This window comes from Lolium perenne, chromosome 6 (genome assembly GCF_019359855.2).
Source record: "Lolium perenne isolate Kyuss_39 chromosome 6, Kyuss_2.0, whole genome shotgun sequence".
Taxonomy (NCBI): domain Eukaryota; kingdom Viridiplantae; phylum Streptophyta; class Magnoliopsida; order Poales; family Poaceae; genus Lolium; species Lolium perenne.
In genome coordinates this window covers 198,653,761-198,659,925 of record NC_067249.2, presented here as the reverse complement: position 1 = coordinate 198,659,925, position 6,165 = coordinate 198,653,761, and the positions used below count along the sequence as shown (strand labels likewise).

The 6,165-nt window shown below is 51.3% G+C and overlaps 1 long non-coding RNA gene across 1 annotated transcript; it reads right to left on the bottom strand.

Annotated features, from left to right (window-relative positions):
- Positions 1–3,326: 3,326 nt before the first annotated feature.
- Positions 3,327–4,184, bottom strand: LOC139832124 (uncharacterized). The gene is made up of 3 exons (XR_011746749.1): positions 4,051–4,184; positions 3,557–3,948; positions 3,327–3,448 (listed from the first exon to the last, which is right to left on the bottom strand). It is a non-coding gene; the product is annotated as an uncharacterized lncRNA (long non-coding RNA).
- Between the last annotated feature and the right edge of the window lie 1,981 nt (positions 4,185–6,165).

Here is a 6,165-nt window from a genome sequence, read left to right as displayed (position 1 = left end):
TTCACGTGTGTTGAGAAGGATGAGGCCACCAGTTTCCGTATGTGCTCTTTTGCTTCAACAGCAGCAGCCCTAGAGGAGGAGGCTGAACCCTGGAACCATGCAGAAGTGGCAACAACCCCGGCGGTGGGCGGCTTGATCTTGATCCTCCTCATCATCCCCGGACTTTAAATCTGATTCCACGTAGAGCGCCTCGAGATCCTCGAACTCCCCGTCCACCGTGAGCCCGTGCCCCGTGATTTGCTTCTCCTGCTCGAAATCGCGGGGATGCAGAAAAGCGGCGACGGCGGGGTTCGAGCTCTGCAGGGCATGGCGACAGGAGCGCCAGTGGCGTTCGTGAGATCCCTGGATTTCTTGGGAAAGTTGGAAGGAGGGACGCGGTGGTGCTGCACCGCCGTTAGAGCTCTCCGTCGAGCTAGGGACGATGGTGGCCATGAGGAGGCGCGGGCATGCGGCGGCCATGAAGGGGATGATCTCGTCCTCGTGGCTGCGTGGATCGGGTGGGTCATTGGAGTTGGGCATCCGGGTGGCCCAGTCCGTGGCGTGATCTTCGGGCGGGGAGTGCTTTGCGAACGAAGAGACGCCGCTGGACGAAGGATGACGGAGTGACGGACCATGTATGGATTGACGACGGAACACCAATATTCTTTTTAGGTAGTAGAGATAGAGATATGTGGTCAGGTATCAAGTACCAAGGTGTAAGAAACAAATTTGCAATTGTCTGCAATCAATTAGCACCCTGGTTATAACGGAAAGAACTACCCGTGTTGACCACCGCATATTCGCAAAAAATGATTTGGAAATCTGCCAAACTCCCACCGTCTCCTGCTGCCCATGCCTCAGGAGAAAGAGCAGGCTCCAGGCAGGGGATTCCAGGGCGGCGCTGCATCGGCCGTGTGGGGCAGGTCGGCGAGCTTCTCTCTGCCATGAAGTGTATCCCTCGCGCCGCCGTTTTCCTGATCTGCTGCGCCACGAGCCTGCACGGCGGCGCTGCGATTCTCTCGAGGACGGGCGTGAGCGGGGCCGGCGGCCGGACGAGCCTGCACGGCGGCGCTGCGATTCCTCTCGAGGATGGGCGTGAGCGGGACCGGCGGCCGGAGTGGACTGTGGAGGCGGCGGCGACGGGGCTGAAGCTGGAGGAACAGCTCGCATCCTGCACGGCGGCGCTGCGATTCCTCTCGAGGATGGGCGTGAGCGGGACCGGCGGCCGGAGTGGACTGTGGAGGCGGCGGCGACGGGGCTGGAGCTGGAGGAACAGCTCGCGTCGCCGGGGTGCTAGATTTTTTCGCCTGTCTGTGCGTGAAGGAGATTGGACTACGGGGTTGATTACACGATTAATGAGGGGCTATAATGCAAAATGGCTGACGACGTACAACGCACCGGTCGCATACGAATCTATACCTACTAATAAAGGAAGGAATGTTTCTCCCCTAATTTTTCGTCCGTTTTTCTATTAGCCATACTTTTCTGTAAAAATTACGAGGCCTGCCACCGGTTAGTAAACAAAACGATTCGATCGCTGTGTTGTTTTTTCCCATCTGGTCGCTATCATGGGCTCAAACGCGACGCTTCCGTATTCGGAGCGTGGGTTGAAGTGGACCGTGAGGAATTGAGGAGCACAACGTGCCAAGGGAGGCACTGGCTGAGTCAGGGCCTGGTCGGTCGGCAAAGATTCAGCGATGCCCATGCACGCACTAGAAGGCCCTCCACCATAATGCTCGCGTCGATGAAGGCCACACCGCATGGGGGCAGCCCCGTTGGAGCTCGTAAGCATACTTGGGAGAGACACGGTTGGTGTTCTTCCTCCTCCTCATGGAAGCTACTGTATGAGAACTTGCCTAGCACATGGCTCGTGGCGCCCATGCATAGCATAACAGGATTGCCTTAATCCCCGGAAGGCCACAGCCACCACGAGCTGAATCAATCAAGTGTTGATTGTTTCTAGCTGTAAACGGTGCTTTCTACCTGTTCGTTCATATGCCTGTGAAAGCTGAATTACTTTTTATACCATTATTTTGTGTCGCTTTTTATAGATAAATGTCAGATTACTGTACTCTGTATTTGTTTGTTGTTTTTATTGTGAAGATGCACAGAACGTATAACACCGGGAACTCATTAAAATTGAGGAGCCCCATCTGATTTCGAGCACCTGAAAGCTCGTGGGGTAGCTTGCAACGATTTTCGGCCACCTCCTGATCACTTCGACGAGAGGGAAAAGGAGGAGAGGCGATGAGGCGCTGCTGCGGCTGGCACGATTAAGATCAATAAGGAAGTGTATTGAGTAGTACTCGTACCATGTGTCTTTTAAAAATTGATGCAGATCAACAGTACGAAAATTTGTTTACTATCGGCTATAAGTTTTAAGCTCTCAGTTGAACTGTTACACAGCTGACAATTAACAAAAACCTTGTGCAGAGAACCATATGGCCATACCTAAGCGGCGGTGGCAGCGGTAGGCGAGGGCGCATATGCCAATTCAAGGGCCTTGCGCGGAAGCATCTCCCCGTCAGAGGGATGCTCAGGCGAGGCTCGCGCGAGGGCCCCACACATCGCACGGCAGCGGCCCGAACCTGAGCGGCGATGACATCCAGCAATTCTCCATCGGAGGGGCGCTCATACTGGTGGTCTCCCGTTGGAGCGGCTGCTTCCGGCGTCCTTCACGACCACTTTTTGTAGCATGTGTGCCTCGTCTCCGACCTGCTGCCCATCCCGCATGCCTCTCGGCATCGAATTAATTTTTTTAAATTAAGTTATTTTTTGTTCCGCTGCAACGCGCGGGCATATTTCCTAGTTTAATAGTAAAGATTAAGGTGGATAGATTAAGGTGGATTCCAATTAAACTATTGAGGTTTAGATTAGTCACGCCATGCCATCTGCTCACCATTGCCTGCTAGGTCACTAGTGGAAAACTGCTCTTTTGCACCGGTTCAAAAGGCCCATATGCACCGGATGGCCAACCGGTGCAAACCATCCGGTGCAAAAGGCCCCCCCCTTTTGCACCGGTTCTCTTACGAACCGGTGCTAAAGGGGTCTCCACGTGGCCGGCTGTGGGGCGCTCGGCGGGGGAGCTTTTGCACCGGTTCGTAATACGAACCGGTGCAAAAGGGTTGGGCCGCGGCAGCATTTTAGTGCCCTTCCCTGCCGCGGCAGGGAATTGCACTAAAACGCTGCCGCGGCAGAGACTCTGCCCCATTCGAAATACGGTATAATATTAATGCAGACAATTCACATATATATATATATAGGAAACCATTGTATTACATATATCGATCAAAGTGACACACGTTCATGCATATATATATATATGTCTACATCAACATTGATATTGGCGGTTGTCCACATAGTGTTCTCCATCTGGAGCTATGACTTGCTCAAGTAAGAACCCCGCCAGTTCTTCTTGAATTGCTCGTACACGCTCTGTTGCTAGAAGACCGTCCCGCAACCGTTCGATCTAATAATTTGAAGAAGGTACGATGGTCAGTATATATATATGTGTGTATGTGAATGAAACACAAGGTGATCGATAAAATAAAGCCATGAATGTTGTTTAATTACTTACATCAAGTTGTTCCAAAATGTCCCTCACATGATGGGTATTCTGGCGGATGAACTCGCAAACGTAGAACCCGCATAAATTATTCCCGTCCTCTTGCCTCAAGCACTTTACGAGAACAAAGTTCAATCAAAATAATATATATATAATCAAGGATGATAATAATTGTATTGAAACTAGAATCAAAGAGATGCGCGGCCTAGCCATTAGTACTTACCGGTACATGTTTTATTCGAAGATCTTTATTCTTTAAACCCGGAGCTTTGTTGGTGAACCGTTTCCAAGCCTTGTGGAGGATATCAGCCATGTCCCCCCACGCCTCAAGGGGTTTACTCTTCGAGTCCATGACTTCTACTATCCCGGTGTCGGGTTCAATGACTAGCAGGATATAGTGAAACCTGCGGACACACACATATATATATATATGCATAACTCATCAATTACACTTAACACATGGAGTAAGCGAAAAAGATTTAATGTGTGAAGAGAGTAACACTCACGCGAAGTTGTAAGGAAATAGTATTGCCCTTTTGTATGAGTTTTTCCTTAAGACATGTACCAAGTTATTCTCCGTGTCCTTGGGAGAGTTGTCGACAGTATACCCATTCACGGTATATGGGTCAACGAACCCAAGATCATAGATTTGCCCCTTGCGGCATTCGCGAATCTTCATTCTGCATAATACAGTGAGAGTATGGTTATATGCTAGCAATAATGGACGAGTCGCGGTAGAGACTTAATTACATAAATAATACTTACAGACAGTATGCACTCAGCAGAGATTTGTCGAGGGCGTCTTGGTTGAATAACTGAAATAATTCACAAAATTCGATGTTCATCACGTCAGTTCGCCCGTAGTGCTCATCTCTTATTGCCACCATGATCCAGTTATGGCTGTCCTTACATGCATCCAAGTACCAATTATGTAGTCTTCGCAGCTGTGTTGATAGATTAGGCAACTCCGCAGCTCTGACAAGAGGTTCCCCGTATGTGTAATGGTATGCTAATTGGACATCGTCCGTGGCCATGAATTCGATGCGGCTTAAGTACTCAGGAATACTCATACCGGCCGCATCTGCCTCATCTTTGTATAGTTTTACCATCGTTGGATCAAGGCACGCTAGGACATCGGGATACACTTGGAGCGGGGGGCACGAGTTTTTCTGGGCTCCAAGCTGGGGAACTGGTTTCCCATCTACCTTACTTTTTTCCCACCGCTCTTTTGCTAACACATTTGACTTGCGAATAGACCGGTCATAGTTCGATGAAAGACTTGGCTCAGGTTGATGAAGGTTCTTCAGCAGTTTCAACTTCTTTTCCAGAGATATAGCTGGCTCCGGCTCAAGCTGGGGCTTTTTAAGTTTCAACATTTGTTGCTTGTGCTGTTCAGCTACGATCTTGGCATTTTCCTCAACTGTATAGTCATAAGGTCTCTTGGGAGGAACCTTAGGCACTCTTGGGAGGGGCTCTTGTTTGCGTCTCGGTGATTTGTTACAACTCAGCTGTGTCGTAGCGGCCCGCCTAATTTTCCTCTTATACTTGGGCGGCGGAGAAGGCTCACGCGGCGGCGGAGATGGCTCACGCGCCGGCGGGGAAGGCTCACGCGGCGGCGGAGATGGCTCACGCGCCGGCGGGGAAGGCTCACGCGCCGGCGGGGAAGGCTCACGCACTGGAGACGGCTGCATCGGTGGAGAATGCTGGCTCGGTGGAGACCTTGTTGGCGCCTTCCAACCCGGAATCACAATGAATTCCTTTCGCCATAGAACTGTAGTGTTCTTGGCCTCTCCCAGCTCTAGCAAATCCCCTTCACCGGCAGGGTGGTCAAGCCTCAGCGGCCCATACCCATCCATAACTTGATCCACCCCGGCAACAGCGTATCCAGGTGGAACCGGCTTGAAGTGATATCTTTGATCAGGTACCGGCGGTAAGACATAGCCGATCGCCGCCTTGAGCGTTAAGTAGCCCATCGTTTGGAAATGTAGCTCACAAGGTGTCGACTCTGTGATAAAGTCCACAGGGTAGAGATCAGAAGGCATCTGCGGATCCACAGGGGAGGGAGGAGCCATCTGCGGATCCACATCCGCATCATCACCGAGCAGCTCCGTGGAAGCCACGCTGCTCTTCCGCTGAGATCCCTGGCCGGTAGCATCGAATGCAACTTCTTCTATCCGCGGATTAGGTTGAGGTTGGGTGACTGTGGATCGAGCTCGACATTATCATCCTCACTTGCTCCTCTAGCTTAGCAACGCGTTCTTGAACCACATCCTTTTGCCTCTGACGGCTTCTATCGGGATATTTCTTCGTTTCTGCAGGAAACCCAATACACCACGGCTTGCCACCTGGTATGGTTCGTGTTCGTCCTGGGTGTTCAGGATTCCCAAGGGCGCGTGTGAGCTGGTCCTTCTCTCTTTCGGGACGGAACTTCCCCTCTTCAACTTCCTTTGCAGCATTTCTAAAGGCTTCGATGGGAAGTGGGTTTTCCCGATGTCTTTGTGTATATATGCGAGAACCCTTGTGCGTCCAACGTGCCCCCATGCGCGTAAAACCAATCCCTTGACCGCTGGTTCCATTTCCGTACCTCTGGCTGGATCCCGTTCTTAATTAGGTCATTCTCC